The sequence below is a fragment of the Euprymna scolopes genome, chromosome 13 (genome assembly GCF_053919585.1).
Source record: "Euprymna scolopes isolate OS-2025 chromosome 13, ASM5391958v1, whole genome shotgun sequence".
Taxonomy (NCBI): Eukaryota; Metazoa; Mollusca; class Cephalopoda; order Sepiida; family Sepiolidae; genus Euprymna; species Euprymna scolopes.
The window spans coordinates 146,672,556-146,697,377 of NC_136494.1; the positions used below are offsets into that span (position 1 = coordinate 146,672,556).

A 24,822-nucleotide genomic window follows, 5' to 3' on the forward strand; every position below is an offset into this window, starting at 1 on the left:
TGGAGCCTTCCCAAGACGAGAGCCATTCATTTCAATTGATGCCAGATGGGGATCAGAGCGTTGATGATATAAAGATAGAAGCTTGGTTTTGGGTGCATTAAAAGTGACCAGCCACCTCTTCCCCCATTGTACCACACGCTCAGGATCAGAGGAGAGAGAATTAGAGAGAACTTTGTCATTTACGGCCTTTGATGTGTTGCCGTAGATGGTCATGTTATCAGCATAGATGTCAACGAATGATTTAAGTATGTGTTTTGGGAGATCATTGATGTAAATCAAGAAGAGAGTTGGGCGCAGGATGAACCCCTGGGGGACTCCAGCATTAATACTATAGGCCTCTGATTTCTGCCCATCAACCACTACTCTTATGAACCTATCAGAGAGAAATGATTTAATGATCGAGAAAACATTTCCAATAATACCGTAGCTGGAAATCTTGTGAAGTAGGCCCTTATGCCATACCTTATGGAAGGCCTTTGATATGTCAAGAGCAATTGCCCTGGAAAGGAAGCCTTTGTCAAGCGATTCACTAATCCTATGAGATATAACCGTTAGCACATCTGCGGTAGATCTAGCAGAACGGAAACCATATTGCATGTCACTAAGAAGGTTGTTTCTGTTGAGGTAGTTGACTACTTCTTTATTTAATATGGATTCCAACAACTTACTAATGACACAGAGGAGACTTATAGGTCTGTACTGAGAGGGAGATGACTTTTAACCTGAATTCTTAATTACAGGGCATACTTTTTTCCAGTTGAGGAAAAATTGTATTAGCTTTATTTTGTATAGAGATCAGAAAAACAATTTCTTAACTTCTTAAAAAATAAACATAGTTTATTATCTTAAAAAACAGTATAAAAGAAAGTATGATATAAATGTGGGAGTGCCCTAGGGGTCTATCCTTGGACATCTATTATTCTTAATATTCATAAATGACCTCCCTGACAAAATTGCCTCTGAGATGGGTATATATGCTGATGACACTAGACTCTATAACATACACAACAGGAAAACAAATGAATACACATCTAAAGAAATGGTAGAAACACTAGAGGATGACCTCCAATCTGTAGCGGAGTGGGGACAAAAATGGATGATCACATTCAATGCTGCCAAGACTAAACTTGTTTCATTCAATTATTACAAGAAACCTTCTCTACCACCAATAGTAATGGCCAATGACTCTTTATCTGAAAGTACATCTTTTAAACTCCTTGGCCTAACGTTCACAGGAAACATGAGTTGGAACAATTACATTGAGAGTATTGCCAGGACCGCTGCGAAGAAGGTAGGTTTTCTCTACCGTGCTAGAAAGTTACTAACGCCCGAAAGTATCTTGTACTTCTATAAGGCCACCATTCACCCATGTATGGAGTATTGTTGTCATATTTGGGCTGGTGCATCTGCTTCTAGTCTCTTGCTCTTAAACAAGTTTCAAAAAAGAGTCGGCAATCTGATAGGTCTTGAACTGTCATGTAAGCTTCAACCTCTGTCCCATCAACGAAATGTAGCATCTCTCTGTCTGTTCTACAAGTACTTTAATGGTGAATGCTCTGACGAACTGCAAGCACTTGTACCCCTTGATGTAAATACCTCTGACAAACCCAACAAGCAGCTAAATCCCACCCCTTTATAGTAGAGATCCCTAGATGTAAGAGAGCCTTCTACTCCAGTAGTTTCTTCTCCAGAACTGCTAGACTTTAGAATTCCCTTCCAGGTCCCTGCTTCCTCAACTTTACTGATATGCAGAAGTTCAGGTGTAATGTGAACTGACATCTTGCTGCCCAACTCCCTACATAGTATCCCTGTAGCTTATGTCCCTTGTAGTAGCCCCCTACATCAAAGTGGCAATATGCCTTGTTTGGGGTGAAAATGTAATAATAAAAAAAATCTTCTGACCGACCAATAATATGGACTTAGGCAAGCCCATTCTACAGCAGAACTGTAATCTCTTGTATATACCATAGGCTGGACAAAGATGGGGAGAGTAAGGCAGTAGCTCTGGATATATCTAATGCTTTTGATAGAGTAAGGCACAATAGTCTTCTCAGGAAAATCAGTATCACTGAACGAATACTTAACATGATAAATTCCTTCTTAAATGAGAGAAGAATACAGGTTGTTCTTGACGGTCATATATTAAAACAATATGATATAAATGCAGGTGTACCTCAGGGGTCAATCCTTGCATTGAATAGTGGGGTGTGAACGGGGGATTCATATTAAATACTTTTTGGTCAGCCCTTTTCCAACTTACTCCCTAATTATATTTAGACCAGAATCTTCATCCAAAATTCCTGGCATATTTCTATTTGGATGTAGAGTACAACCTCCTAGGATCAATATTAGCTGTTTAATCCAGCCAGATCTGATTTTATCTCTTTATACACTCGATGATTCCACGTCTAATAGGTCCTGACCCTTTCTCTCCTGTGGTGTTACTATTAGTTAGAGCTTTGTCTCATTTTCTACACTATTTTACTTTTAGCAAAGCTCATTTACTTAAATATTTTAGTGGTTGGCTTCTAATTATGTAAAATAGCTTTTATCATACTGATTCACTCGGATTTCCTAGCTTGAACTTTTAGAACTCGACAAAGAAATCTCAAACATCACCCTTAACTAAATAAACCCTACTGCACATACTGAATCCCTAACTATGATGGTAACTTTATGCGATTTTTCCTTTCTTTTCCATCAGAGTGTCCAAGATCCCAAAACAGGCTTATCCCCAGATTCATACATCTCTAAAATAAAATTATAAGATATCTTGTTACATCCTTATTCTTGTTACATATTTATGGCATATTTTACCTTTCCCTTCTAATTAATCTGAGTGATTTACCCTCGTAATTACTTCCTAGTCATGTTTCTGGAGACTTCACATGTCTCCCATTCATCTGAATTTTTAATTGTATCGAGAATTACTAACGACTGGAAGCTAGCATTTGCAGCCTGCCCTAACTAAGCACACAATACTGCAGAGTTCATTTGTTTTTCTCAACAGGTGCACCCCATTATTGTGCTGAAATCTGGCAAGTGACTTTGCTTGCAGAAAACTATGGATTTAAAAAAAAAAAAAAAAAACTTTAATTTTTGGTTTATCACTTTCCAAAAACCTCACATAAATAACTATCTACATAAATTTTACTCTTGTTTTCTCTTTAAAATTCTAAATTATTTCTAGGCCAAACTTTCGTCTAAATCCTCGTTTTTTATAACCGGTTTGGTTTTTTTAGTAATCTTTTTGTTTTAATTTCTATCTATTTAATTATATATATATATATATATATATATTTTTATATGAGAAAACTTATAAAGTACATTTTTATGCATGTAATAATTGTTAAAATTATCAAATATTATAACAATTTTTGTTCGTATGCGTAATAAAGTCTGTATTGTAAATGAAAAATACCTTGTTTGTTATTAAAAAAATAAAATTAACATTGATGTTTTACATAAAAATTAAACAAAATTACATTTCCAATAAATCCAGTCAGAATAAATCTTCAATTGGACTAGACTCTCCTCAATACTGTCATCTTTAAAGGCTCACAGAAATGATGGAAGTGCAAAGCTTGAAGAAAACGTTTCTTTAATATCTCAAACTCAATGAATAAAACAAACAACTAAGGTTGTGTATGTTTGTTTACAAATGACATATGCATTGGCAGTCAACCAGTGTAAATTGTAAAGTGTCCCCTTGGAATCACTCGATTTCCAGGGTCCTAATTCCATATTTGTCCATTTTTCGAAACAAATAAACATTTCACATTAAATAAAAATATTTAATATTGTCTAACTAGGTAGAAGAGTAACTTATATTACCTTTGGTAACATTTATTTAGGTTCTCATGCACTTATGTTACTGTGCTATTTTGAATAGTATTTTCTGTTATGGCTCGCAAGTAGCCATGAAGAAGGACAAAACAACAGAGAACAGTTTAAACATGTATTATATGAAAAACGGAAAGGTTACAAAAGAAAGGTTACAAACGAACAGTATAGGTAATTCACCGAGCACGTGAGAATCGCTCTGGAATTAGATCCCCGTTTGGGGCTGTCATGTGTAAATTTTATATGAATGATTGATTAGTCCATTTGGAGGGTGGTTCCCCACAGCACCCCCCTCCCAAGCTGATTTCTCCGGGTGTGAAATCAGTATCTTTTCCTTTTGGGCAGCAGTTTATTCAATTCAAACTAAATTGATTTGAAGATTTTTATAACATACGCCCTTAACTTTTTAATAATCCCGTTTAAAATGAAAAAAATATTTGCACAATAAAATTAATTTTTTTTCCAGTTACTGTATGTGCTAACTTTACAGTTTTTTTTATCTTTGAATAAATTCTCGTAAGTCTTTTTGGCAAATATTGCTTGACTATTTTTTATTTTCGGCCAAGTTTGGAACAATTTTGACATTAGTTTGCCATTTTAATGTTTCTTTTTATTGAAATAACCCTTTGTTTTATACTGACATTGAACATATTTTTTCCTTTCTTCTGGAGCCAGCATTTCTCTAATGGCGGTCGCCCTGTCCGGATTTGGGCGTCTGCCATCTTTATCAATGATATGTCCTAGGTACTTGATTTTTTGTAAAAAGAATTCACACTTGTCTTCTTTGATCTTAAACCCATAATTTTGTATTCAACTGAATACTTGTCTGATATGGTTTGCGTGTTCCTCCCTGCTTTTGCTTGCTATAATGATGTCTAGATATACGATGGCATTGTCTATGTCACTCAGCATGGTATCCATGACTTGCTGGAATATCGTGGGTGCTACCTTGACTCCAAACACAAGCCTTTCATATCTTTACAAAGCCCAATGAGTATTAATACAGAGGAGGTTAGCGCTTTGTCATTTACAGGAATTTGTAAGTAAGAGTCGCTCAGGTCGATCTTAGAGAAAAACTTGCCGCCATTTAATTTTGTGAACACTTCCTCTGGACTTGGTAATGGATAGTGAAAGTCTTCTAACGACCCGTTGATTCCGGTCGAGAAGTCAGCGCAAACGCTGATCTCTCTCAACCTTTTTTTTACGTAGATTGCTGGAGCAGCTCACTCACTATATTCAATTTTAGCCAGTATACCAATGTTTTCTAATCTATCCACTTCCTGATTTATCTTGTTCAGAGATGTGAACAGGACATTACAATTTAAAAAAAAAACGGTTGTGTGCCCGGTTTTAGCTTAAAATCAGCGGCCATTTTTGTGCATCTCCCAAAGCCAGGAGAAAATACATTTGGGAATTCTTTTTTAAAACTGGTTATAAGTTTCAGCTGGATAGGTTCCTAATTTTTTGCAAAATGTGGATATAGGAATATCCCACAAATGACATTCATTCATGCTATTGGAACCAAACAGGTTCTCACTAGTTTTTAAGACATAGATTTTTAGTTTTTTTAATTTTTCCCAGCAAGGTGACTGTTGTGAAGTACGTAGCTACGGCTACAACTAAATACGAAACGGCGTGCAAAGCACGCAGAGCTCTGTACAAAACACGTATCGGTAATAAAGCTTCTGGCGCTTAACTTGAAAACGACTGCCTTTGTTCTCTGTTACGTTTCGCCTCATTACATGGTGTAACGAAGTGGGATTTCATTTTTTTCTTCTTTCCGGAACAACGTAAACACTGTGGATAATTATAATCGTTCAGCAAAACGTACATATTTTAACTCGGACTTTGTGGTTACATATCCTGACACGGAATTTATCAACCACGTGGATTCGGTCATTTTTATACATTCGTCGGCTACAACATGGCATATGCAATTCCACCACCAGTGAAAATGGAAATGGATGGCGATTTACGAGAGAACTGGGCCCTCTTCAAATTAACCTGGGAAAATTATGCAGCTGCAACGGAAATTGGAAAAAAAGCAGCAAAAATACAGGTAGGAATTCTGCTTTCTGTCATCGGTAAAGAATGTTTACAGATATACAAAAATCTGCCAATATCGGAAGAGGAACAAGCGAGTACAAAAAATATTTTGGAAAGGCTCACAGACTACTTTGAGCCTAAACAAAACATCATATACCAACGGTATATGTTTAATTCCTGCACACAGGAACAGGACGAAAAATTTGACAGCTACTTAAACAAATTAAGAAACCTAGTTAAAACCTGCAAGTACGGTGCACTTGAGGATGAATTACTACGTGACCGAATTGTGATAGGTACCAGCAATAATAATGTACGGGCCAGACTCCTTAGTGAATCTGGACTTAACTTAGACCGGACAATAGATATTTGCCGAAGCACTGAACAGGCTGAACAACAGCTCGGCAAACTTAACAAACCAGTAGAGAACGTCCACTTCACGAAAGCAGACAAAAAAAAAAGACACGCGAATTTATAAAGGACTGCAAATTCTGTGGACAGAGCCACGACAAAGGGAAATGTCAGGCCTATGGACTAACGTGTGCGATCTGCCTAAAGCGCAATCACATTGCCAGGGTATGCCAATCACAGACACAGCCTACCCCACCACAACGGCCAAACAAACCCATGACGCAACGAACTGCAAAAGTGCGCTATGTTGAAACAGAAGTGCCCAGCAGTGATGAAAGCATTTATGTTCTGGGATCTCTGTCAGACCGCAAACAGTACCACGCAGACATTTGTCTATCCATCCCAGGAGACAGTGCAAGGACCACGTGTAGATTCCAAATTGACACAGGAGCAAGCTGCAGCACCTTGGCCCTTGCCGACTATAAACATCTAAAAAAAACACCACTACAGCCTTCTCACACAAGGTTAAGGCTGTACGACAATTCCATACTGCAACCCTTGTGCTCAGTAATACTTCATTGTGAGATAAATGGCATAAGAAAAAAAGTCAACTTTCAAGTGGTGGACAGCAACTCACCTTCACTACTTTCCGGACAGGCTAGCTCAGCTCTGAGGCTGATAGCTTTTAATACAGAATGTGTGCAACAACTGAATGAAGTAAAGGAGACAAGGACAATTACTAAAGAAGATATCCTCAGGAAATATGAAGACGTTTTCTCTGGCCTGGGGAAACTACCAGGCGAATACAAAATCGAAATCGACCAAAACGTCAAACCTATACAAAATAATCCCCGCAGGGTTCCTCTGCCACTGAAAACGGAATTAGAAAGAAAACTCAATGAATTGGTCGACCAAGGAGTAATAGCCTGGGTCACAGAACCAACCCCATGGATCAACAACCTGGTCGTCGTCCGAAAGCCAAACAAACTGCGGATATGCATTGACCCATACCACTTAAACAAGGCAATCAGGCGCAACCACTACCCAACACCGACTGTTGAGGAAATTGCAACTAAAATGAAGAAGGCCAGATTGTTTTCGGTTGTTGACGCTAAAGATGGCTTTCTTCAGGTTGTTTTAGATGAATCATCTTCCTACTTGACAACCTGCTGGACCCCATTTGGCAGAATACGATGGCTTCGAATGCCATTCGGAATCAGCTCAGCCCCCGAAGAATGGCAGCGACGACTCGACCACTGCCTTGAAGGACTTGAAAATACCCAAGTTATCGCAGATGACACCATAATCTACGGGTCTGGTGACAGTGATGCGGAAGTGGACAAAAGTCATGATGCTGCCTTTACAGCGCTCCTGGAAAGGTGCCGCAAAGTTGGAATAAAGCTGAATCCGGACAAGCTCACCTTTAAAAAATCTTCTGTTAGTTACATGGGACATATCTTCAGTGCACAAGGGCTAGCACCCGATCCAGACACGGTCACGGCAGTATCAGAGATGCAACGCCGTACAGACATTCAAGGTGTTCAACGATTGCTGAGAGTTGTAAACTACCTCGCCAAGTTTGCCCCAAAACTCAGCACAGTATGTGAACCACTGCGACGCCTTCTTGACAAGGAATCTGTGTTTGACTGGCTACCACAACATGAAACAGCATTCACGCAGATCAAACAGCTTATCACCAAAGCCCCTGTTCTTCACTACTATGATGTGAGCAAGGAGGTCTCACTTGAATGTGACAGTTCAGAAGTTGGCCTTGAGGCAGTCTTAACACAAGATGGACACCCAATAGCATATGCATCCCGGGCACTCACAAAAACTGAGCGAAACTATGCCCAAATAGAGAAAGAGTGTCTTGCTATCGTTTTCGCAGCAGAACGATTTGAACAATACATCCTTGGCAAAGAGAAAGTCAAAGTACTCTCCGACCACAAACCCCTAGAGACAATATTGGCAAAACCCATTCATGTGAGCCCAAAGCGACTCCAGCGAATGCGATTAAGGCTCCAAAAGTACTCTCTAGATGTGAGATACAAACCAGGACCCCAAATGTACATTAGTGACACACTATCTCGGGCATCACCACCTACTGCCCCAGCGACAATGGAAGAGAACCTTACCATATTTCATCTGCAAGAACAGGAACTCGCAGAAGAGTTAGAAAACATCAATATGGAAGACGACCACTTTGTCACTGACCACCGCCTCTCACAGATACAAGAGGAAACTAACTGTGACGCAACATTAAGGACACTAATGGAAGTCACAAAAAACGGGTGGCCAGAGGACAAAAATGACAGCCCACTCAACATCAGGGAATACTGGCCATACCGCAACGAACTGTCCTCTGAAAATGGCCTGGCATATCGAGGCACACGCCTCATCATACCGACAAAACTTAGACCCGACATGATCACCAGAGCACATAGATCCCATCTGGGCATTCAATACACACTAAACACAGCCCGGGATATAATGTTCTGGCCACGAATGCATGCGGAGATCACGGAAGCTGTTCAAAGGTGTGAAATTTGCCAACTGACACAACCACAACAACAAAAACAACCTTTGATGACCCACCCGATACCAGTTCACCCGTGGCAGTCTGTTGCCAGTGACTGTTTTGAGATAAACGGCAAACACTTTGTGGTAGTGGTGGACATATTTTCAGACTTTGTGGAAGTTGGCCAACTCCCGGATCTAAGCGGAAACTCCCTTGTCAGGGTGATCAAACCTATGTTTGCCACACATGGCACACCAGCTACTATGATAACTGACAATGCTACCAACTATATAAGTAGCGAGTTTCACAAGTTCACACAGTCATGGGACATCAGGCACATAACCGCCAGCCCTCACCATCACCAATCAAATGGGCGGGCTGAAGCGGCAGTGAAGCTGATGAAAGGAATTATAAAAAAGTCAACAAAAGAAAGGAAAGACCTCTGGCAAGCCATACTTGAATGGCGCAATGCTATCACACCTGGCATGCATAGTTCACCGGCACAAAGGTTCTTTTCAAGGCGCACTCGCTCCATGCTACCTTGCAAACCCACAGACTACATACCACAAGTGCAAACAAATACATAGCAAGCACTCATCAATAAAAGACGGGTAGCAAAAAAATACTATGATAGACACAGTAAACCTCTGCCGGACCTCACCATTGGACAGTCTGTTAGGGTGAAATGTCACCCGCAGATCCCTCACAGCGATTGGAAACCTGGCATCATCACTAGCAAAGAAGCACCACGCAGCTACGGAGTCCAAGTAAATGGGAAAATCTACAGAAGAAACCAAATACACATTCGCCAACCAACCACCTGCTCAACCAACACACCCATCATACCTAATCATGTTCCCATACAGCAAACAGCAGAAGATAACGCTGACCAGACGAAACCAGCACTTCAACAACTGTCAACACATGACAAACAACCTCGCAAGTCTAGTCGTGTTGTCAAACTCCCTACCCAACTAAGAGACTATACACTAGACAACACACACACACAAAACACCAACGACACACAACACACTTAAAAGTAATAAACAAAAACACACATAAGCCCAGACTGCAATGAGTAATAAAAAAAAACAATAAAACATTATTGAATAAGGGGGATGTTGTGAAGTACGTAGCTACGGCTACAACTAAATACGAAACGGCGTGCAAAGCACGCAGAGCTCTGTACAAAACACGTATCGGTAATAAAGCTTCTGGCGCTTAACTTGAAAACGACTGCCTTTGTTCTCTGTTACGTTTCGCCTCATTACAGTGACGTTGGTGATTAATTCACTCTCAAAATTTATTTTTGTACCATTGATGGCCGTCACTATTCTGTTGGTTCTTAGCATAGTCGGTTTTCGTAATTTCTTCCATGTTTAGAAAATTATAATTGAAAGATCCGACCTACTGTCTAATTGAAATTTGATATCCTCGCCGAGAATGTTGACTGTTACATATTTGCGTAGGTTTTCATCTATGACGTCTTTAATTATTGTTTGACGTATCCAGCTTTTGTTCTGATTTTTCTGGCAGTGAGTGCTTTTATGTCCAATTTTATTACATATCAGGCATCTTTTTGTAAAAAATGGGCAATCCTTCACCTAGTGTTTTCCACCACATCTGAAGCAAGGGCTCGGTGCTTTTGATTTTTTCAACTGTGTACCGTCTCAACGGTTTTTTCTTCATTATTTTTTTATATTTGCGATGCCTGCTTTGATATTTTTCGCATCTGGTTTTTATTATTTCACCTTTTTGACAATCCTCAGTCAATTTTTGCAATGTTAAGTTCGGTTCGTTTTCTAATTTCGTGAGAACTCTGCACCTGATTTCCGCATCTTTTCCTAAGGTTAAACCTTGTGCAAAAAACTTCAGACAACTTGTTGTCCTTTTGACTACTCTACACTCTTTAACCCTTGAGTGGCCTATCGGCCTTGATAAGTGGTGACGTTTATGTAAAAAAACAAAACAAAAAAAAAAAACCTTAAAATCATCACAATGCTTGTTCACTACTGTTGAATATGTGGCGAAATCGTCATTATCTTGAGTTTTATTTCTTCCACCCATCACACCAATAATTTCCTGGGCAAGGTTAACACTTTTGTCCAAACTTCCAACTTCTGTACATGTAACGCACCTTCTCTCAACTCCCAACATACTTCTGCTAATTCAACTTATTGCTTTGAAATCCAACTTCAAAATGAACGACCCTCTCAAAAATCAACCCTCTTTTATCTCCAACCAGGAACATCTCATTTGCATATCGGGTGGTCACATTGCAGGCATATAAAGAGATACGGCAGTCATTTTTGTTTCTTTCTTCTTCATTCATTTCATTCCACGACTGACCCATTGAATTATGCACACATGCTAATTAGGTAAGTCGCATGTTTCCCTACACTCCCCCCTGATCTCATGATCACACACAGGGCAGGGAGGCAGTCGTCTTTGTCGGGTACTTCTTCGAAGAATCGGGGGGAAGCACTTCCTCATTGCCATCTTCCTCCTTACCACCGTTATTGCCACCAGTCTGTTCCATTATCCCCTCTTGTGGTTCCCTATGCGGTGTTTCACAATCAGGGCAAGGGGGCAGTATCCGTCTTTGTCAGGAACTCCTTCGAATAATCAGAGGCATCACTTCCTCGGTTCCATCTTCCTCAGCATGTTGCATCATTCCCTCTCGTGGTGCTATAGGCGGTGTTTCACAATCACGGCGGGTGGGCAGTATTCGTCTTTCTCGGGTACTTTGACGAGGAACTGGTGGTATTACTTTCTCATGTCCATCGTCCTCATCACTATTGCCACTAGTATGTTCCATCATTCCCTCATCTGGTTCTGTAGGTAATGTTTCTATGCTCACCTGTAGAGGCAGTAGGCGATCAGGATCATCCCTGAACTGTATGTGATCTTCCTCATTATCCTCAGAATCAGAAGAGGTATAACAGGGGTGGATATCTTTTACATGACGTGGTACACCATTAATCAACATGGTCTGAGGACTTATAATTTTGTCTATTTTTCCTCTGCTAAATTTTACAGTGCACCCAGCATTTGGGGGTTTTACCCAAACATGGTCTCCCACTTGATATGGTGTATTGCCAACGCTAACCACTGATGGTGTGAAATCAATTCCTTTTATACGCTGTTCATAGCGGTAAATCCCATTAGCTGGTGCAGTTTCTGGTGTTGCATCGTCCTTTGGTGTCACATTATACCAGTACACAGCTTCGGAAATAGAACACTGTGTCCTGGCCGCAATTCTTTTAATGGTGCTGTGACACCGCTCTGCTATACCGTTACCTTCTGGAAAATATGCACATCGGTAACGCATCCTAATCTTCCATTCCTGCGTAAATTTCTTAAATTCTTGACATCAAAACGTAGTGGCGTTATCAGTCAGAATTTCCAGTGGGGCACCATGTTAAAAAAAGACAGCTCTCAACTGTCGTATAATGCTAGATGCATCCTGTCATGTCAACAGGCGCCATATCGTGAAACGTGTCGGACCACAATCTGTCAAGGTCAAAAAATGCCTGCCCTCATAATGCGTTACATCCATTCCTACTCGATACCAGTTGTCCTCCACCTCAAGCTTCCCTTTTTGCCATTGGGATGGTGCCGGATCAATTCGCTGACACTCTTCACACGAGCGTATAGCTGCCTTGATTGATGCTCTTGTAGTTGAGGGACACACTCTTCGGACAAAATATGTTGTCCTCCGAATTCCGGGATGTTCACTCTGCTGATGTATTGTACAGATCTGGTCAGGTGTTAACTGATCTGTTACGGCCGCGCATGTCTGTTGTGGAGGATCAGATTCCTGCCTCATTACATCAATCCACCTCTTTGGTACTCTAGTCAAGCTATCAGCCAAATTCTGCATCGACGAAACTAAGGTAATGTCCACCTGCAAGCTGTATTCATCAACTATACACTTTATTATTGCCAGTCTCCTTCGTACTAACATCTCACTTGCAGCTCTAGTCTTAACTCGAGCCTTTCCAGTCAAGGTGTCGGTCAACCAGTGGTAAACACACAACGAGTCAGTGTGGAGATGCACAACCTTAGCCTGCCATTGCAATGCAAGATTAAGCCCTTTTAATGTGGCATCGAGTTCTGCCAAATTTATATGCTGGACATCATTTTTCGGACAAAGCCAGCACGCATCTTCCACAATGGCACCCAACTGTTCCAACACGACACCTGTAGCCAGTGAACTTGTGTCAACCCATGCATTCAGTTCGTTTCCAGATAATTGCCACTCACCCTGGGCAGGGTCGTTCCTAGGTACTCTGGACAACATTTCAGCCATCATTTGCTGGAGAGAATCATCATCCACCATGTCGTTCCATCCTTTAATTACTGCAGTTACTCGTCTTTTTAACACTCCTGTTGCCGATCGGAGCCTTCCACAGACAGGTGAATGTCCTACTAATTTACCGCAAATAGAAAACACAATGCGTCTTGTCAATACACTGGGTAACTCTGGAATTGCGCTCCCTCGCTTCCATCGCAAAGTATTGCCCTTCTCATAGACCTCTAGGCCTAACACGGGCACCCCGTCCTTTAGGCTCTTAGGGTCTTTGCTTATTAACCCAAACGATTCCAGTTTTGCTTGAACCACATCTGCAGACATTATATCCTCATTAACATAGATGTCTTCAATGTAAGCTGAAGCAGCTTTTACTGTGGTCTCATCCTGCATCAAAACAGTTTTAATAATAGTTGTCATTATTAAGGGTGCTACGTTTAGGCCAAAACCTAAATATGTCAAACAATATCGTTTTCCCTTGATTATCACTGTCTGAAATGGCCATAATGACTCATGGACACGTATCTGCAGGTAGGCTCTCTTTAAATCCAGCAATGCTACATTACTCCCTTTCTGACGCCAGTCTCTTAGTTTAGCAGGGCACACGTCTGCGTTTCCAGTGAAATCATCAACATGTTGATTCAATTCTCGGTAATCCATTATGGGCCGAATTTTGTCTTTAGTAGGTTGTTCAACAGCCATGAGCGGAATTAATCCTTTGGGTGGTCCTAGACGTTCCTGTGTATTAACCATCCGTTATCAATCCACATCTGAAGTTCTTCTTCATATGCGGCCCTATTCTTTGTGGAAACTGCATACTCTGGAATGGTGTTGCACAGCCGATCTGGTGCCTGGCTCATAGTCCATTTCCACTTTGCAGGCCACGCCTTTTCCTTGTTGTCAAACGTAGCATATATTCCTTGTACTTAAAATTATCTATTGCGGACCATATTGTATTGAGAAAAATCTGAATTGCTTTCAGAGTGTGCGTTATTCTTTGTGATTTCTGCAAGTAACTCTTCTGTTTGTAATTGATGTTCTGCCAATAGTTCCTCTGTACATTGTTGCCATTCTGCCAATTGTTTGTGTAACTCAGCCGACTGTTTTTAGCTTTGGCCACCTGTTTTTGAAATTCCTTTTGCTGTTCTCTGTACATTGTTGGCATTTGGGTGCTTCAATTTGCAACTTAGTCAAATGTGCTTATGCTAATTTTAGTTCGTCCATTTTGTCTAGTTTAGCAATCTTAAACGTTCGTTGTCTGGTTAGAAAAACGTGTCTGGTTGGGCTTAACAAAACATTTTTATTTTTCCTCTCAGGACAATAAAACAAAGCAAAAAGAAGATATATATTAATCTAGGAAGACATTTAATTGTTCAAACCAAAAAAAAAAAAAAAAATCAAGTGTATATTTCCCTTTGAAACAAAAAATAAAGCAACGATTTACTTTTTACTAGAGAAAAACAGAGACAAACTTTTTTTTTGCAAAGTACCTTTTAGTAGCAACAAACTTTTTGTCTTTTTTGTTACAAAATAAAGATTTACCTTTTAAGTAGCGACAAACTTTTTGCCCAACTCTTTCATTCCGTAATTGTGTTTTTTTGAGGTGAATTAATCATATTGTTTTAAAATTTCTGCAAGTCCTTCAGTCACAAGTGTTATGCTACACTTTGTTAAGTGTGATAAACATTTGAGTTCAACATCATTAATGTTTTCCAAACATTATTTTAGACATGACTATGTATCTTGACTACTATGTTGCCAGTGTTTTTGGGAACACTGTCTTAGACATGAGTATGTATCTCGAATTCAATATGGTTAGTGTTATGGGAACACTGTTTTAGATGTTAGTATGTATCTCGAATCCAATGTCACCAGTGTTATGTTTCGCAAGTAGTCACGAAGAAGAACAAAACAGAGAAAGGTTTGAACATGTATTACATGAAAAACAGAAAGGTTACAAAGGAAAGGTTACAAAGGAACAGTGTGTAATTCACCGAGCATGCAAGAGTTGCTCTGGAATTAGATCCCCGCCTGAGACCGTCACGCATAAAGTTTATATGGACGATGGATTAGTCGATTTGGAGGGTGGTTCCCAACAACATTTTCAAGTTCAATGAAAGTTTTCCGATAGCTTTTTTATTAAATTGTAAGGTGAAATGGATCGAATAGTTACAAAACACCCTTTCCCCAGTGTTAAGAATTGCTTTCTAAATAATAACGTTATTTTTTCAGCACAGTAACATAAGTGCATAAGTAGCTTTATTTGTTATGTATTTGTTTGTTTTTTTGACCACGAAAAACACAATTCTACTTTAAATACAAGTAAAGAGTTATAAATATGATAACAGAAACACATACTTAAAAACAACAAAAAGTTCTGGTTCAGTATTGTTTGGAAATAAAATTTGAAGAACTTTAAAATTACTTTTTTTGATTGACAAACTCAGAATAAAAATGCATAGTCTAGTAAAACAAAATATTTTTGAGAAGAGAACACAAACAAAACTTGCTAATGTGCTGACTATAGTGAATTAGCGCCTATAATAGTGAGCTGATTTTTCTATTAAGCAGATTTGAATTTATAAAAGATAACATTTTAAAGAAATTTCTGCAAAATTAATAAATATCAAATATTATAAATGAAAAGAATTCTGACACTATTGTTTGTATGAAAATTTATGAAATATGTCGACTTACCTTATCAGTTTTATTCTTGGTCAATTTTGTTCGGTCATAAGTTTGTTTCCTGTGCTCATAGAGATACAAAACAAAATCCAGTAGATGGACTTCTAGGTTTATATAGCCTGTGAAATTTTAGTGGCATCGAATCAAATTTGACCGCACAGATGTGTATCCAAATTTAACATATGAAATGTAAACATTGTAAAAGTTTTCCTTTATGTTGCCGTCAGTTTTGACCGTTTCTTTGATATTTAACTTGGAGCATAAAAACACTGAACATATAAAAGCAAATTAAATTAACATCATCGGAATGCTTATTTGATTTTCTTATAAATATTGCTAAGGATTTTTATTAAGCTAATTTAGTTCAAATAAAGAATCAAATACTTAAGAAGAATGTTATGTCTTTTACATGAGTGAGCATATGATGCAAAAAATTTGACTTCTGTGGAAAAGAAGTACCACATATTACACAACAATGTGGTTTATCTCTTATATGTATTCGAATATAAGTGAAAAAATTTGCCTTCTGTGCAAAAGAAAAACCACATATTTCACAAGAATGTGGTTTGTCTCTTGTATGTGTTCTCATATGACACAACAAAGTTTCCTTCCGTGCAAAAGAATAGCCACATATTTCACAAAAGTGTGGTTTGTCTCTTTTCATTCTGCAGGTTGCGGATTGGGGAAACCCCTCTATTTATAGAGGGTAGCTTTGAATATTAAATCAAAAGCCACTGACAATGAGGAAATAAAATGAAAATGAATACCAAAAATAATCCATACTGGCTGACCGTCGCCCAGGATAAAAAGGGTCCCTTTACTCGTTCACACAACAGACGAGAAAAGGTATTTGAAGGTGTGAACCCTCTTACCTCAGATAATGGTACTACCATGAAAGAGCTCCACTTGGATCAGTCAACAGATCGTGAATTAGATCCTGGCCCCAAACCATCATGTGCAACTACAAGAAAAGGAAATAGAAGAGGCCTAAAAGCCCAAACCTGAACAGTTGCACAAAAGAAGGTATTATTATATTGCTACCATTATTCAAAGTTTGAAAAATGGAGCAGAACTTCGAATGAGATCCTACAAGAGAAAATCAAGAATTCTGACCTCCCTGAAGAAAAAAAGCAGACAACAGTTGCTAAGTTGCGATCCCTTGTATCACAAATCAAGAGATACATAACAGAAGAAGACGAAAATAATATAAAGCATAAAGCCCTAAAAGATGTTGAAAATGATTACCTCCCTATTCAGGAAGAGGAGACTGAAAAAAGACTAAAGTCCAGATGGAGTAAGGATGAAAAGTGGACTTTAATTTGGGCCATTGAATATGCTAAGAGCAAATATGTAAAACAAAAGCAAAGGACAGAAACCTGGAGGGAAATTTTCTTCTATTTCTGTCCATGGAAGAAGAATATCCCACGGAGTAATTTAATCTCTCAAAAATATAATATTTTAAAAGAACAAGTGTTTAATGAGGAAGAACTAAAATACATGAGAGATGAAATAACAGCCCTAATAAACACACAGGCTAACCCACTAGAGAAACCTATTCTGTATTCCACCGAATTTGATGAGACCGCAAATGTGAGCCCGCAACAGCACCACCTTAGATCAGTGCAACAGTTGTCGGTAGCTACTCAACAGATAACCCTAACAGCACAAAGTCCAACAGAAGTGCATCACTCTATATCAGGAACTCAAATACCTACAGAATCCTCTACACCAGCTCACTCTCACTATAAAGCAGGTAACACATCTGCATTTCCATCAATGTGTGAAATAACTCCTTCACCAAGAAAAACTCCATCTTGTGTTTTGCTTCCAGAACCAGATGATGAGCAATTGGAAATAGAAGAGGAACTCTGTAACACAATAGAAAAAGTTAACAATTTGAGCATGGAAGAGAGGCCTAGGTTACCTAAAATACAAGCCTCAAGATTCTTTCAGTCATTGATCATCAAAGTCAATATTGCTCTTATAAGGCTTGTTCCAGAAGAAATAGACCTTAGGCAGCTAAATAACGTCACATATGCAGCTGGACTGTACATTAACAACAAAATACTTCCTCTGAATAAACACCAAAATAGAAATAAAAAACCTAATGTAACCAAAGCAACACCAAAATGGAAAGCCAAGCTGCTAAAACAAATAAACACCTATAGAAAGGAGCTTAGCCAATTAAAGCAGTTCATGAAGACTCCCACAGTGGAAGGTAGACTCAAAAACGGCGTCAAAAGAATCTGTACAAAATTTAAAACAAATTGTAAAAATATCAGAAGCATAGTGAAGGAACTGGAAGGCAAAATCCCAGCCATTGCCCAAAGAATTAAACATCGCATGGCAAAGATTAATGCAAAGACACAGAATAAGCTTTTTGCAAACAATCCCAAAACTTTCTACAGGAATCTAATAAGAGAAGAATTTAAAATCCAAGATCCCCCCCTATAAACAGGAATTTTGCAAACAATCCCATAAATCTAATAAGAGAAGAAATTAAAATCCAAGATCCCCCATGTAAACAGGAATTAGACGATTACTGGAGACCCTTATTTGAAAAAGAGGAAGTACATAACGGAGAGGCCCAGTGGATCGGGGATATTATCAATGCAAACAAAAATAAAAGAGAAATGCCAGAGCCAGAAATAACGCCAGATAAAATAAGATCAAAGCTGGCATGAGCTTCAAATCACAAGAAACCTGGCATCGACAACATATCTAACTTCTGGTTAAAACAGCTAACAGCATTGCATGATCATTATAGCAGATGTTTCACCAGAATCTTCAAACCTTATGAAGCGACACCATCATGGCTATTAAAAGGCGATACAAGCTTAATAGTTAAAAGCACAGAAACAAAAAACCCCAGCAAATATCGCCCAATATGCTGCCTAACCATGACTTACAAGCTATTCACTGATTAATAGCTGACAGCATTTATGACCATCTTTCATCCGGTGATTATCTTGAGGAGGAACAAACAGGATGTAGGAAAAACTGCCTGGGCACCAAAGATCAATTGCTCATCAATAAGACTATTTTGGAAGATTGCAGGAAAAGAAAATCTAAATATGGCATGGATAGATTATCAGAAAGCATTTGATAGTGTACCCCATTCGTGGATACTAAAATGCCTCGAATTATACAAAATCCACCCGACCATACGAGAAATTTTAACTGATCAAATGAAGGAGTGGCAAACATCCATTACCTTAAACCATAGCGAGGGAAGGATATCCATTCCAAATATAAAAATAAAAAAAGGAATTTTCCAAGGAGACAGTTTATCTCCTCTACTATTTTGCTTAGCAATTGATCCTCTAAGTAAGCTTCTAGAGGACTGTCAAGGTGCTTATAATCTAAGCTACAGCCGCCAAAGAGAATCCTCCAAGGTAATAAACCATTTATTTTTCATGGATGATCTTAAGCTGTATGCTAGCTCGGATAAGGATTTAGATCATCTACTAAAAATTGTCCACACTTTTTCTAATGACATCAAAATGAAGCTCGGGCTGGATAAGTGTGCTAAGTGTACTCTGAAAACTGGCAAGAAGATATCTACTGAAAATATACAGCACGATGAAAATAGTGTAATCAGAGAACTGGATGAACAGGAAACATACAAATACCTCGGCATTGATGAAAATGAGTCCATCCAGTATTCCAAGATGAGAGAGAAACTAAGCCAAGAATATTTATGCCGGGTAAGAAAAATCTGCAAAACTGAAATCACAAACAAGAACAAAGTTACGGCAATTAACCAATTTGCCATGCCAGTACTAACATATAGTTTTGGCATTATTGACTGGCCTCATAAAGACATAAATTGGCTTGACACAAAGACAAGGAAAATTTTAACCTTGTACCGAGTTATTTATCGAAATCAGTGCATGCCTCGTTTGTACCTACCCAGGCGAGAAGGAGGTATGGGACTCTCGGAAGTCAATCATCAACACAGAGCCACAATCGTCAGCATAGGTCAGTACATAATAAGTTCCTGTAACCTCAAGCTTATGAAAATTAAAGACCATTATCAGAATCGAACAAGTAGTACAACATCTATAACACAACTTGCCACTCATTTGTGAAAGGACTGCCTTACAAATGATACTGAGAACCCAAACAAGCCTGCCACTGACATAGCCCAGAAAAGTAAGAAAAATACACTAGCCAGTTCCATAGTGTTAAAACAGAAGAATGGACCAACCATAAACGGGCAAAATACCTACCTACTAAACTATCTCAAGAATATATCGATAGGGATGGTTCCCTGGACTGGCTCAAAAGAGGATCCCTCCATTACGACCAAGAGAGGTTGATATTAGCTGCACAAGACCAGGGCCTCATGACAAACGCCTTCAAAAAGATGAGTGGTCTAAGCAACAATAATAAATGCAGGTTCTGTAGCACTGAGGTTGAGAGTGTGGGCCACCTGATTTCTTCCATGCAAACAAAGAACCACATATTTCACAAGAATGGGGTTTGTCTCCTGTATGTGTTCGCATATGAGTCAACGGTTATCTTTCAGATGCAAGGTTCCTTGTTTACTTGCGATTGTAACGATGTAAGATTCCGTTGTACGGAAGACCAAATCGGCCATAATTTAAATATTTAAATTTATTTACTGAATTTAAATATTTAAATTGATATACTGTTTAGATGATAATATACGTCTACGATGTTTTTATTGGCGCTTTTCTTCGTATTTTTTAATAACATTTTTTTGCACCATTTACAAGTTTTTTTACAAATACTTTTTTTAATACTGTAATAGTAAAATTATTTTAGTAAAATTCTATATTGGATACGTTTTTTTTTATGAAGTTTAAGTAAAAAAAGTTCACTTTTTTTATTATTAAAAATACATTTAATGAAAACACTCATTATAAAATGTTCACATTGTTTAATTAAAAGTTCTCTATTTTAATCTAATAGTTTTATAATTTTGTTATTTTGTTACAAATTTCTAATAAAGATTATTTTAATTTTAACGGTAATTTGGTTTTCATTATAAACTCCGTCATGTTAAAGGCTTGAAAATCACTTTAAATCAATTTTAATATTAAAAAAAAGGAGAAATCAACAGGAAAAAAATCTTGTGTGAAAACATTACGAGATACTTTTTCCGTATAATTAATAAATGTATCTTTATTTTACTATTACAGTATTAAAAAAATTATTTGTAAAAAGAACTTGTAAATGGTGCAAAAAAATGTTATTAAAAATACGAAGAAAAGCGCCAATAAAAACATCATAGACATTTTGGCCGATTTGGTCTTCCGTACAACGGAATCTTACATCGTTAAAACCGCAAGTAAACAATGAACCTTGCATCTGAAAGATAGCCGAGTCAACAAATTTGGCCTATGTGCAAAAGAACAGCCACATGTTTTACAAGAATATGGTTTGTCTCCTGTGTGTGTTCGCATATGAGTCAACAATGTTGACTTCTGTGCAAAAGAAGAACCACATACTTCACAAAAATGTGGTTTTCTTAAACTTTTTCTTCTAGGGAATGGGACATCCAACCAGATGTCTGACATTTACCCCTATTTTAGTGAGTCCAACCAAGAGATCTTTTCAGGATTCTAGCCGTCCCTTTCAGTGCAATCGTTTGTATTTCACTTGCACTTGGTTCACCGGGTATGCTTGCTATGTACTTTTTAAAGTTCTTTTTCATAAGCTCAGTTGCTCCTATGATGACTGGTATAATTGAAACGTCTTTTAATTTCCAATTTCGTTTCATATCATACATAAGTCCTTGATACTTTGTTATCTTTTCCCTCTCAACTCTGTTAAGCCCTGTATCATTGGGTACACTGACCTCTATTACGGTCGCTTTTTTGTTTGCTCTGTCCCAAATCACTATATCTAGTTTAACAGCTGCGTTTTCAAGATATGTAGCAGTAGGGATTATGTAGTCATAGTGAATAGTGTAGTTGTGATTCCCAACTGTTCGTTCGGGTATATGTTCCCAGGAGTTTTTACTACACTGAATGTTGAGTTTCTTACATATCTTCCAGTGAAGATATTTGCAAACTCCGTTATGGCGATCTGTATAATAACCGTCTCCAAGTAGGACTTTGCAACCAGAAATCAGGTGGCCCACACTCTCAACCTCAGTGCTACAGAACCTGCATTTATTATTGTTGCTTAGACCACACATCTTTTTGAAGGCGTTTGTCATGAGGCCCTGGTCTTGTGCAGCCAATATCAACCTCTCTTGGTCGTAATGGAGGGATCCTCTTTTGAGCCAGTCCAGGGAACCATCCCTATCAATATATAGCTTGTCTCCTGTATGTTTTAGCATATGACGTAACAACCATGACCTCCATGCAAAAGCAGAACCACATACTTCACAAGAATGTGGTTTATCTTCTGAATGTTTTTGCATAAGACAACAAATCTGACTTCTGTGCAAAAGAAGAACCACATATCTAACAACAATATTGTTTGTCTCTTTTGTTTTATTTTACTTCAGTCGAAGTTCTCAAAAATCAAGGGGCCCACAACCTGGGGCTAACACTTGAAGTCTATATGAGATACATAGATATTCGAATGTTCCATTGAATGTGTTAGCATATGATGAAACAAATGTTCTTTCTGTGAAAAAAAATAACCACATATTTCACAAGGATGTGGTTTGTTTTCTGTATGGGTATACATATTATGCAACAAATTTCTTCCTGTGCAGAAGAACTACATACTTCATAAGCTTTTGTTTACATACTATTTTACAAAATCTATAACAAAATATTAAATGCAACAGATTATATTATGATAGGAACATTTTTAAATTGGTCCAATATAAATAATTTTAAAATATTTCAATGGAAGTTTGTACAAGACTGACCTCTTTATCAGCACAATTTTTCCTCTGATTTCAGTTTTACCAATTAGATCTTTTTATTTTTTTATATTGAACAGGAATTTCATTTTCTAAATCATTTCAGATGTCGTATGTTTGTATTTATACAAGTTAGATTGCTATTTGATATTTAAGTTAGTGTTATATTAAATAAGAAACTTATACAATACAAAAACAATTGTTTCATATATAAATTTTACTAAATTTAATTTGATGAAAAATGGTCATGTTATATGAAATAGAGTTACCTGCTTCAGCAAATTATGATTTCTCTCCTTCCAGTCATTTTAACATTAGGAAATGTATATGAAGAACTTTCCAAATATTTTAAGACGTTTTTAAATTTGTAATGGAGAAAGGTCCATTCAACTCCAATAATGGAATTCTTTTTTATTGTGGCAAATTCTGAAAATATAAAATAATTTTGGAAATATACATTTCATGTTCTAACATTGAATTTTTATGTTGATTTCTAATTAAAATTCCACGAATTCTTTATTGATAAAATGTAAAAGAGTTGTAACAGAATAGGCAGTATGTATGGTTCAAGACACCAAAAGAACTTTCATTAAGTATACAGTGATGTTAATGGGCTTAAATAATAACATAAAAAATTAGAAACCTATTCTGTACTTTACCCTAACAAAAACTAAACAAAAATCAATGGAAATAATTCTAAAAACTATATAAACACATAGAAAAGACTAAAAAAGATAAAAATACAAGAAAACAGAAAGTGAAAAGAAAATAGCGTGGCCCATAAAAATCTCATGTGTAATTGTGTGCATGTTTCATGTAAAAGAAGAAGACAAAAAAGACAGAGAAGAGGTAGTCTGTAAAGAATTCCCTAGGAGATTATGTGATGTAGATAATATAAAAATCAATGTTGTATTGACGGCATATTGTACTGTTTTAAACTGTTCATAAAACACCAGGAAATGATATTCTTTCATTCAAGAAACAAACTATAAGATTGGGCGGCCTTATTGAAGGTGTGGGACTATATCTTAGTGCCCCAGTTGTGGTGGTTGTTCAGCATGGCCAGGTAGGTGGTAATTTAGCTGTAAGCTGAGAGATATGCAGAAAAATGCAATCCCATAATTCTCTTTCTTTTCTCAATCTCTTTTTCGTCTAGACAGCATCGGGTAAGCACATATTATTTTCCCTTTCTGTAAACGAGAGGGGGTGCATCCCCTCTCCCTCAATACTATTTAAAGTTAGTTTTAAAGAAGTAATGGTGAAAATCAATTGTATGATCTGTAAATTGTATGTTAATATTGTAATATATATTGTATAAATTTTATAAAATAAAATAGTCATGATCTTATATATGTTGTGCATTGTTGTTTGTCTGCCTTAACTCAAACGAACTGGGCCTGAAGACAAAGAAGATTTCAACCAGAAAGCCACCAGAGTGAAGATGTTATCTTCAGAGAATAAAGGCACCACACACCCACATCTAACATCTCAGGTATGCTTTTCCTCTTAATACTCAGGCCCTATTGACTGGCCCCTCGTCACATCATCAGGGGACCGTTTCTAAGACATTTAGTGTAACATGTAGGTCGGTCACACACTAGTGGCCGGCTGGTCGTGTTATAAAAGGAGCTGTTATTATTCCATGAAGTGAAAACGAAAAGGATTGTGTCAAATGTATCTAGCGATGACCCAAATACTTAGTCAAGTACCAAAAATTCGTAAAGTATATAATTTACCATGTAAATCATTTTTTATGCTCACAATATTTGAACTTATTGGCTAGATAAAAATCTCCAGTTGGTAAAATTTAGGTGTACAACTGTATCAGGTTAGTTATTTCTAAGCCATAGATTAACAATCATATCTGATTTGGAAGGTTTGATTAAAAAAGTTAATCTCTAAATATTCGAATATATTAAGAAATATTTTGATTGTTATATGAAAGTCTTTTAATGTTTTTAAGCTTATATTACCCCACGTGACTTGGAGAGAGAATGAAAGAGAAAAGAGTTTAATTCCTTTTGACCAGTGTATGAAAACGAGAATATAAGATTGGGTGTCTGCCCCTACCACACTGGTCAACCTTTTTGAACGAAGATCGAATGGAATAGCTCTCTTTTGTCTACCGCCAGTCTTGTTTGGTTGTTTTGATTTTAAACTTTGTAAAAGTAGTCATATATTTTAATTAAAACCGTCCTAATTCATTTTTAATGACAA

At 37.6% G+C, this 24,822-nt stretch overlaps 1 long non-coding RNA gene across 1 annotated transcript in view; it reads right to left on the reverse strand.

Moving 5' to 3' along the window:
* The window catches only part of LOC145292230 (uncharacterized), a 60,691-nt gene that overhangs the window by 5,359 nt on the left and 30,510 nt on the right, over positions 1–24,822 (reverse strand). The window contains exons 2-3 of the long non-coding RNA XR_013869577.1: positions 22,875–23,031; positions 15,768–16,024 (exon numbers count right to left, since the gene is read on the reverse strand). This is a non-coding gene — a long non-coding RNA (uncharacterized LOC145292230). The remainder of the gene's footprint in view (positions 1–15,767; positions 16,025–22,874; positions 23,032–24,822) is intronic.